Genomic DNA, 11,253 nt, shown 5'->3' with positions numbered 1-11,253 from the left:
TGTCCACATGCTTGTTCACCCCCTCAAAGAACATTAACAGATTAGTGAGACAAGATCTTCCCTTACAGAACCCATGCTGAGTCTGCATCAGTAGTTTTTGTTCATCAATGTGCTTACTAATTCTTTCCTTAATAACAGTTTCCACCAATTTTCCTGATATCGACGTCAGACTGACTGGCCTGTAATTTCCCGGATCTCCTCTGGAACTCTTTTTAAAGATGGGAGTAACATTAGCTACCTTCCAATCCTCAGGAATGGAGGCAGATTTTAATGAAATATTACATATTTTTGTCAGAAGATCCACAAGTTCACATCTGAGTTCTTTCAGAACTCTCGGATGTATGCCATCTGGGCCTGGTGATTTATCAGTTTTTAAGTTGTCTATCAGTCGTAGGACCTCCTCTCTCGTCACCTCGATCTGACTCAGATCTTTCAACACCCCTCCTGAAGTCAACGGTTCTGGAGTGGGCAAGCACTTCTCACCTTCCACAGTGAAGACAGAGGCAAAAAATGCATTCAGCTTCTCAGCCATTTCCCTATCATCCTTCACTACTCCTTTTACCCCTTGGTCATCCAAGGGTCCCACTGCCTCCCTGGCTGGTTTCCTGCTTCTAATGTATTTGAAGAAAGTTTTATTGTTGGTCTTTACGTTTTTCACTATATGCTCCTCATATTCCCTTTTTGCCTGCCTGATTACAGACTTGCATTTTATTTGCCACAGCCTGTGTTCCCTTTTATCAGCCTCACTGAGACTAGCTTTCCACCACTTAAAGGAATCCTTTTAACCTTTTACAGCTTCCATTATTTTGTTATCCATGCAGGCTTTTTTCTATACCTGTTTGTGCCTTTCCTAACCTGAGGTATATTTTTTTTCTGAGCTTCTAGGATTGTAGCTTTAAATAGTTTTCAAGCTTCCCCAATGGTTTTGACCCTTTCTACTTTTCCTTTCAGTTTCTTCCTCACATGTCCCCTCATCAGAGAAGTTACCCCTTTTAAAATTAAAAGTGGTTGTGTCGGTCTTTTTGGTCAATTCCCTATTTATACAAATGTTGACCTCAATAACATTACAGTCACTGTTCCCAAGTGGTGCAATCACTTTCACATCTCTCACCAGGTCTTGGGTGTTACTTAGGACCAAATCCAGGATCGCCTCTCCCCTGGATCAAAGGTGCAGGAGTAGGGACGAAGACTGGCCCACTTCCATGTTCCAAACCAAAGGTGATTCTTATTCAGGGGCATCTGCATCTGAATTTCAGGACCATTCACTATGGATAAACAAATGTTCTTTACTGGGTTTCTTTTTACATCCATTTATGTTTTTGTCCATTGTTTTGGTCCTCTGCTTTTTTGCTTTTGGTTTTGTAGATTCATTGCTATTTTATACACACACTATATGGGTTTTAGATGCAATTTGTATGATATTCATATATATGGAATGTTTATTTATACATTAATGCTGATTTAAGCATACACAAAAAATATTGCAAAATGCACATTTTACAGGAAAAAAATCAGTGCAAGATTAACATAAAACAGGACCAAAATAAGAAACAGGAGTTCAGTTTGCACAAGGGAAGAACACAGTCTAATAAGGATGGTGGAAGAGGAACATGGGCAGGGCCGGCCCGAGGTTGTCCTGCACTCTAGGCGAGTGCAGATGCCAACCTCCCGGTGGGGCCTGCAGATGCGCTCTGGGTGTCCTCTCCCCCGGGGCGGGTGGTGTGTGTGTGTGGAGTCTGGATCTGCTCGTCCCCAGCCCTCTCCCCCGCCGCTGCCGCCGGGCAGGAGAAGCCAAGAAAGAAGGCAGCGGTCGGGGAGGAGGAAAGCAGGTGGTGTGTCTGGGCATCTCCGGCCCTCCCCCCCGCCGCCACCACTGCCGCCAGACAGGAGGGGCCGAGAAAGAAGGCAGCGGGGGGGGAGGAAAGTGGCCGGTGTGTGTGTGTGTGGGTCTGGGCATCCCCGGCCCTCGCTCCCTCCCTCCCCCACCGAGGCCAAGAAAGAAGAAGAAGGTGGGTGGGTGGGCAGGCGGGGAAGAGGAAAGAGACGCGCCTTCCCCCGGCTGCTTTTGCGGTAGCCACTGAGGTGCCGGGACTGGTGGCTGCCCCTTCGCCTCTGTGCCTGGGCGAGGCTGGAGCTGGCGGGCTCCAGCGAGCAGAGGGAGGAGGGCGGTGGAGGGACAATGCGGGAAAGGAGGAGGACAGCGGGAGGCACACCTTGGGGGCTTCTGGAGGGGGCGGGGCTGGAGGCCAGAGCAGCCAGCTGCGCCTCCTCCCCTCCCGCCCCCCTGACCCACCTGCTGCTGGGACCCGAAGTCACGGATCCCCCCGGCCCCTCCTCTAGGGAGGAAAGGGTACCCCGTCCTCGCGGACTGCTGGAAGGAGCCCTTCCCTTTGTGCCGGTGGGAAAGTTTCGTGAGCCCAGCTGTCTCCTGACGGCACAGAATAATACCCAAACTCCAAGGCGGCAGAGCAGCCCCAGGTGGGTGTCAGGCGTGAGTCGTTCCGGGGGTGGGCGTCTCCCTGGGTTGTCCAAGGGGAGGTTCTTCCTCTCTCCCCTTCCCCTCTAAGGGCTTGGGGTACCCAGCGGCAGCGTGGTGGGGGGCGAGGAGGAAAGCGCCGCGCCCTGCCCGGAGAAGGGGCCCCTCCCCCCAGCAGCCGGGCAGGAGAGGCCAAGAAGGGGGGCGTGGGGAGGAAAGTGCCGCATCCTGCCATCACCGGCGGCGGCCGCGTCCTCCTTCTGCAGCTGGGCGGCAGAGCTCCTCCCAGCCCCACTCCTCCCAGCTGCTGGCCAGGCCCGTCACGCCCCGCCTCTCCTCCCGTGCCCTCAAGGCCAGCTCGCGCTCTAGGCGAAGGCCTAGTTTGCCTAGCGGGCGAGCAGGCCCTGAACATGGGCAGAACTGCCTCTTTTGAGTGTACTTGAGACTTGAGACTCTTGTTTGCACACAGCTAAAATCTTTTTTCTCCCCAATGAAATAGGAAATGAGACCCCCACCTCATAAAGGGGTGTGATGGATTCTTCCAGAGAAAAGGAAAACATTTACTTTCTTCGAAGCCAATGAAGAATTCTGAAACATATGCAAACTCATGGCTACTTGTTCTTAGTTTTCCATTTACAAAGCTGACTACAATTGTTCACTTTCAATTCCCTAAGACTCATTAGCTAACTCAGCCAATAGTTAACCTATTTCAGACAGCCTCTTCTCATTGTCTTGATGGTAGATTAACAACTACAGTAACAGTAATAAACTGCACTCATCACACCACTTTATGGTTAAGTAGGAGTGTATCATTTGTCAATCACCCTCCAGGTGTGCACACAGATTTTGTGTGTTTGTGGGATTCTGCATTCATTCCGCCCTGGGCTGTATGGGTAGGGCGGGATATAAATCCCAAAAATAAATAAATAAATAATAAATTTCACTGAAGGAATGCAAGCCAGATAAGCATAGGAATGACTGCCTTTCTATGAAGTGACTGAGCAAGTTTCAGGTAGGCTGAGATTTCTCCATGCATCAGAGGAGTCAGGAGGTTTGCTTGTACATCAGAGCTCCCCTGGACTGAGGTGGTCATGTAGTATAGCCAAGCACATGCTCCAAAGCTGCAGGTTACAGACATGAAATCTCAGGGTTTCCCCCCTCATATTTCAGGTAAACTATGTTCCAACTGCCATTTGAGTTTAATGTAAGTAGTTTTCTCCTTTGCTCATTCATCATCAGTCCCTGAAACGTCAGCAACATTATCTGACCCAAAGAATGTTTTATTCATTGTGCTGACCCATATTCTTATAGCCATAGAATGGTTATTTAACTATTCTGAGGGTAAGCACTTTTGAAATCATTAAGACCTTGAAGATACATTAGTTGAGCCAATACCAGGAAAGGGACTAAATCTATGCAGAACCTTTTAAAGATACTTCATGGAATTAATAGGGAATAATTATCCCGAGCATATAAATGTCTAATTAATTCCATTCAAAGCAAAAGCTCACTGGTTTCCTTATTAAAAGGAACAATTAAGCTCTCTCCATCTTTAAAACAGAAAAAAACCCAAAAGAGTGATATTTGGAACTAGGGAAATTAGATGAGTTAGGACTGAAGGATGGCATAAGGGATAAATTATTTATATCATTGTTGGAAATGCTTCTTTGAATAGTGGTTTTGGTCTATGTTGGTTCACCCAATGCTAGGAGCTAGGAGTATCTTCTTTGCAAGCAGAAGGTCCAAAATTCAGTCTGTCACATCTCCAGATTTTGAAAAGGATCAGCATGTAGGTGATGTGAAAGATTTCTGAGAACTTGGAGAGTTGCTGCCAGTTGTTAGCCGAATTGCTTTATCTACAGCAATTGGCAAAATTTAGTCTGGGTGCTTGCCAACTATACCAAGGTCCAGCTCCCACCAAGGGTTACCAGTAAAAGGAGTCAAGGCTGTTGTTGTTCAAAATAACTGTCTTTTACTTAAGAAAATAAATCACATACAAACAATACTGATGCTCACACACATTCACTCAAGTTCCTTAGAAATACAGTATTAAACTTAAGCACATTTGCAGTAGCAGGTAGGGTGATGAGGGGTGATACTTATCTGTCCTGCAGCTTTGTTCGTTCCAATGAAGAATGGATGGGGAGAAATAGAATTCTAGGGAAGTTTAACACACAGCTAGAACCAGCCAGCACATGTGAGCAGTAGAGGCAAGGGTTGGGGATAGAAAGCTGGACAAAAGGGGAGTTAAAGCAGACAGGGGGTGTTGCGGGGATTGCAGCTAGCAAGGGCCAGGCAACTGGTCCTCACCTTTTATAGGTGGTTCTTTGGGTGGGTGGCAACTGTGCCAACCTCTTGACCCACCTACCTGTTAGTCCGTCCCAAGACTAATCCTATTGGTTGCGTGTAGTGAGGGGTGGCAACCTAGAGGGTTGGGCAATATTGTAACTTAAGACCTAACTCAAAGGATGGCATCTGGGCAAGTGTGAAACTTGGTGTCAAGGAACCTCCTTGAAGTGCAGATGAAGCTCGGCCATTCCCTGGTCATAAAAGAGTCCATCTGGCAGGAAATGCTAATGTAAAATAAAGCAGAGATGTAGCATACATGACAGCAGACAGTTCAACAATGGGGGCTGTTTCTCCTTAGGTTGTTCTTTTGCTGACCATAATGTAGATGTGTGCTTTCTTCACCAGGCTGGCAGTGTAGCTGACACCTAGATTGCCATGTAAGGCTTATCTTTTAACACAGTCAGAGTAGACAATATTGACTGTGATATAACAATAGTGTGACTCAGTATGGAATGGTTTCATATCCGATAGCCTTTTGGTGGGTGATTACTGATTTGTGATACATTTTCCTTTTCTTCTCTTTTGTTAAGATGGACCAATGGAAACAGAAAATAAGCTTCACCAGTGAAGATGAGACTAAAGACGAAAGGGTAATACTGACATTGTTCTCCAGTTCGAGGTCTTCTTTTCTAATGTAGTAATGATCAAACCTGGAAACTTTAAATATCAAAGGCTGAAAATGGAAACCATTTACTAAGTATTGTTAACATAAATGGATCCTTAGAAGTCTTGAAAAGAGCCATATTTCAAATTATCTGGGCCCTGCAGGACTTAATGCAATTCTGTAGGACCTGTAAAATGGAGATTTTCTGCCAGGCCCATAGTTGAGGTGGCAGTAAACCACCTATGCTGGCTTCCCTGCCCTGCTCCACTTACTGTGGCCAACTCCCTTGCATGTGCTGGTCCGTCTTTGGCACACATAGGTAGGGTTGGGACCTGACAACTATGCTACAGATCGCCATCTGTTGGCAGTATTAATCAAGTAGCTGATGTTTGCAGGTTTTAATTGATTGTATTATGTTGTTATGCTTAAATTAATTGTTTATGTTTATCTTTGTTGTACCCTACTCTAAGCCTGCTGTGCAGGGAGAGCAGGCTAGAAATTGAATAAAATAAATCTATATTTATATAAAAAAAGTCCCCTCACTGTAAAATCAATGCCCAGGCAAAACCGCTGTACCTAGAAACATCAAATTCAGGGAGAGCGCTCCTACCGTGACATAGATGCTCACTAAGAAGGGATTTTTAGAAATTTGACCCCTAAGGGGGTCAAAAGGGGTAAAATGTGCTCCCCCAGTGATTCCTACATGGCTGCCATGCTGCTGCCTCTTTGCACCCCCCCACTCTCTGATTGGTCAGCTGCAGAGCTCAGTGTTCTGAGGTAAAAAAACCCCCAACAGTTACAGGAGACTGCAGAGAGCTCATGACAGTTGAGGAAATCAGGAATGGCCAACAACCACCTGTGAGGTGAAGTAATGCTGCTGGCCCAGCCTCTCTGATGGCTTCCAACACACTCCCCCCACCTCCTACACCAACAGGCGGTTGTCTGTCAGGTGCAGCAGCAGTTGCAGGGTGCTTAAAGCCCCGAGGGAGCCCGCCCCAGCAGTAACACCTTAGTGATCCTGCCAGCCCCACCTCCACAGTGGCTTCTAATACTCATTCCCCTCCCCCTCTTACACTGGACAGGCAGCTGCCTGTCAGGTGTAGGAGAGGAGGTGGGATGCTTACAGCTGCTGGGGAGGTTTGCTCAGCAGGATTGCCTTAGCCCTGCTGCTGGCGCAGTCTCCGCGATGCCTTTAAATACAATCCCCCCCAACACCAGACAAGCCAGTGTCTGTCAGGTGTAGGAGCAGGACCAGGGTACTTTAATCCATGAGGGACGCTGCCCCAGCAGGATCACCTTAGCGATGCTGCTGGCCCAGCTTAGCCACACTCACACCTACAATGGATATATACTCCAAATTTGTAGAAACCTGGTTTCCTTTATTAGGTTATTTAACTTCTCACAATGTGGGTTCTATAAAACTGGTTCATATGAACTTGCTTAATATCTGATTGCTTGAATGGTGTTTTGAATATGTAGTTATGTCCCAGTTCTAAAATGTAACATAAATGAGAAGGATTTTTGTAAAAAAAGGTGGAGGGTATGCCCTCCCCCCAAATTCAATGCCCAGGCCAAGCCCCTGCACCAAGAAACCCAAAATAAGGGAAGTGCATTCCTACCATGACATACCCCCCCATGAAGAGATTTCTGAGAAACATGACCCCTACTTCTTAAATGATGACTGCTTCTTAAATAGACAGTTCTATGTGGCCTGCTCCAGAGTGAGCTCACCAAGCAGCCTGGTGATCCTAGCACCTGAGGGCAGAACCACCAGTGTGGTCAAGAGAGAGGTCCTTCAGTAGAGAAAAAAAGTACATATGTCTCACTTCATTTCTCGCACTACAATCTTCTCTGTTAGAATTTCTACAACAAATGTCACATTTCAAATTTCACATCATCAGTCTTATAACTGGATTTACGGAACTTAAATACTGTAGCGAAGCAGGGGTATCAGGCTAGTTAATAAATAAATCAGCACATTGATGGCATTGTCATCATCATCATCTGACTTTGGATTCAAATTTTAGGCTAAGGTAGGCTTCTGTACTGAAGAAACTGCTGTTTAATTAGATCTCTCATCATGAGCAGGGAGCTGCCCCCCCCATGGGTTACCTGTGAAGGGCCTGCCCCTGCTGATTGGACCACTACTCATGTGTAGCATGGAATAGTGCAGTCCCTGGGCCAAGCAAATGGGGTGGGGTTCATCCCAATTCCTTCTAAGTTTTCCACTTAGAAGGAATTATTAATAGAGGGACTTTTGTAAAAATGTAGCACCTTCTGACGCCTAAAGGGCTACAGTCCATTCCCCTACCAGCAGAATAAGGTGCACTCTGCCACCTGACTTTGCTGCATGCATGTATAGCCCAGACCTTGGACAGACAATTTGTTTCAAAATAATCTTCTCATTACTAGGTATCCATTTTGCTTCCTTGAGGACATATCCAAGGTTAAAATGTTCTCTTCCTGTGATGACACAGTATTACTTGCACTGCCAACTGCCTTACAATTGATGAGAAGCCAGTAGAAATCCTAGGGATATTTGTTCCATATTCCTAATGAAATAAAGGCTCTAGAAGTCTGGAGGTGATTCCCCCCCCCCATTGGCTCAGCACTGTGCACTGCTGGTTTACTGCTTATTAATGCCCTGTAAGCATTTTAAGGAAATTGAGAAGTGACAGCCAATGTTGTAATGGGAAGCATAGTCAATATTAGCTGGCTTGTTGAAGGCGTTAGTTAAATATAGAGAGATTATATTAAATATTCAGGGAGAGAAGTCTTCACTGGAATAGCTTTTCTATTTTCATTTATGAAGGTGCTTCTGGCATTTATGCCACTTACTTTATTTTGGTCTCACGTTGCAGGGGTCGGCGGGTATACATAACAAGGGAAGGCTGCCCCTTTCATGCCTTGCCTGAGAGCTCTTTAGCTGGCAGCTGTTAGAAACAGAATGATGAATAAAGTGGCTGGGCCTTGTTCTCCTCTGGCAAAGCAGTGCTTGGATTCTGAGAGAAGGACCATTGAGGTTGTTGTGGAATTCCAGAAAACAACAACAATAAATCCTGGGATCCAACTGGGTCAAATTAAACTGATCATTCCTAAGAGTTGGTTGCCAGTTCCCAGTGTCTTATGTGCATTTCCTAGATCCTTATTCATGGATCCAATGACAGATATGTTGAGAATAATGTAAATGCTCTGCACCCCAAAACAAGGTTTGGAGTAACACGTATAATACCCCCACATCCAGGGGACTGTGACCTCCAAGTGGACCAATGGTGTTTCTTAGTCCAAAGCCCAGTTCTTGTGCTCACTGCTCCAAAGTACAGTGCCCCCAGGGCAAATGCGCCTGCAGAAGTTGGGGCAAAGATGCACTGTAAAGCAACCTTTGGACCACCCAGAATCACACATCCACATACCCCACCACAACATTCAGTGGTGCTTGGTCCAAACACTGGTTCTGGCAGCATAAGCTTCTATTTGGGTTGCCTTCAACCAGCTTGTATTGCAAAGATCTGAATAAGGAACTGGAACAGCTGCATGCCCTTTGCACCCCAAAATAAAGTTTGGACTACCACATATCAAACATCCCCCACATTCAAGGGACTTTACCCTCCGAGTGGCTGTATGCTCTTTTCTGGTCCCAAGCCAGTTATTAGGCCAACTGCTCCAAAGTGGGGTGTCCCCAGAAGAAATGTACATGCAGAAACTGTGGTGAAGCTGCATCCCCAAATAATCTTTGAACTACCCAGATTCACAGATTCTATTGTCTTATATCTAAACTTTGGACCAGTACCTGTATTGGCATAATATTACAATTATTTATTGTTCTCTGAAAAACCTCTGTGATCTTGAAAGTTATGATTCTAAGTCCTTTTCATTTTTTTAAATTTAATATCATATTGTGATCACTACTTAATTCTGTGAGTTTTTGATCTACTAATACTTGAATCTGGTTAATTCCTGGAAGGTGTCCAAAGTCGTACAACAAATGAAACTCTGAACAAATGTTTTCCTTCTGCTTATCCAATTTGTTTCTCAGTACAAATGTTAACTGCCTCTTATCTATATTGGCTTTGATTAATTGTGCAGGAATTGATCATTTTCCCTTCAAGGGTTGCCATCTCTGGCCTGGGAAATTCCTGGAGAATTTGTGGGTGGAGGATGGGGTTTGGGGAGGGGCAGGACCTCAGTGGTGTTGGCAGAGTGCAGGAAATAATCCAATCCATGCTTTGGAGTTTGCTTTAATAAATTTACTGCAACAGGATTTTGCAAAAAGACAATAGCTGACTGCAGGCCATTAATGCAACAGAGAGATCCTACAGCACAAGCACTACCACATATTAACAAACAGCAGAAAAGAGAAACAACAAGAGATAGGCTGAACTGCAAGAGAAAACATTCCATAAACCCTAAACACTAGAGAATGCTCCACATCTCCCTCTAAGGTACAAGTGGACTAAACTATTCTTTCAGCAGTATTTACAGTAACCAGACTCTTAGCAGACTGTCACTTCTCCAATGATATAATTCCAGAAAATCCATCTTCTAAAGCAGCTACTTGCTCCAGGGGAACTGATGTCTGTAGCCTGGAGATCAGTTGTAATTCTGAAGAGATCTCCAGCTGCCACCTGGAGGTTGGAAACCCTATTCCCTTCACATATAAGTGGCATTTTTAAAAATATATATATATAGTACAATCATGTAAATGCAAAGTATAAATTCAATAAGGGCCAGAAGCAAGTTCAAGATCAAACCATCAGGCGCAGAGTAAAAAGTACAAATGAGGCCTCTAAAAGTGCAATCACATGCCAAGTGGTTCTCAGATACAAATGTCTGGTCCAGGAATCACCTTCCTATGGTTGTAGAGCCAAATTGTCCTCAAGCAAAGAGCAGTGAGGACAATTTGGCTCTACAACCATAGGAAGGTGATTCCTCACTATTGACCTCTGAGGAAGGCCTATGTAGGCCGAAACGCGCCAGGTCAGATTTATAAGCCCTTATGTTTTATTGTTTGTTATTTATACATAATGTGTGATTGGGCCCATATATAATTTTAAATTTTGTGATTAATAAATACATGTATTTTTTATATATTTCCTTCATTAAGTTTTTAATATTGGCCCCCTTTCTTGCATTTGACTAACCTTTCTCAGGTTCTGCATTCTAAGTTTTAGGTTCAGTTTTTCCCCCCTTCCCCCCTTTTTATCAATGCATAGCTCACATAACCCCCTCATGGATCACTGCCTTGTCGTGGCAAGGGGGCTTGCGTGGTTCGATGAGGCGGTGGGCTATGCTGTGTAGGGCCACACAAGATGGACAGGCCACAGCAGAGACCTCAGACCAAGCGTGATCCCTCGGAGAAGGAAATGGCAACCCACTCCAGTATTTTTGCCAAGAAAACCCCATGGACAGTATCAAAAGGCTAAAAGATATGATGCCGGAAGATGAGCCCCTCAGGTCGGAAGGTGTCCAATATGCTACTGGGGAAGAGCAGAGGGCAAGTACAAGTAACCCCAGGCCAAGAAAACCCCATGGACAGTATCAAAAGGCTAAAAGATATGATGCCGGAAGATGAGCCCCTCAGGTCGGAAGGTGTCCAATATGCTACTGGGGAAGAGCAGAGGGCAAGTACAAGTAATAAGCTTGACGTGGTCAGAAATGAGATGGCAAGACTGAACATCGATATCTTAGGAATCAGTGAACTTAAGTGGACAGGAATGGGCGAATTTAACTCAGAAGACCATTATATCTACTACTGTGGCCAGGAATCTCGTAGAAAAAATGGTGTGGCCTTTATAGTCAACGAGAGAGTGCAAAGGTCAGTACT

The sequence above is a fragment of the Gekko japonicus genome, unplaced genomic scaffold (assembly GCF_001447785.1).
Source record: "Gekko japonicus isolate JY-2015 unplaced genomic scaffold, Gekko_japonicus_V1.1 scaffold1638, whole genome shotgun sequence".
Classification (NCBI taxonomy): domain Eukaryota; kingdom Metazoa; phylum Chordata; class Lepidosauria; order Squamata; family Gekkonidae; genus Gekko; species Gekko japonicus.
The sequence above is the reverse complement of the archived record's forward strand: the minus strand, read 5'-3'. Positions refer to the sequence as shown.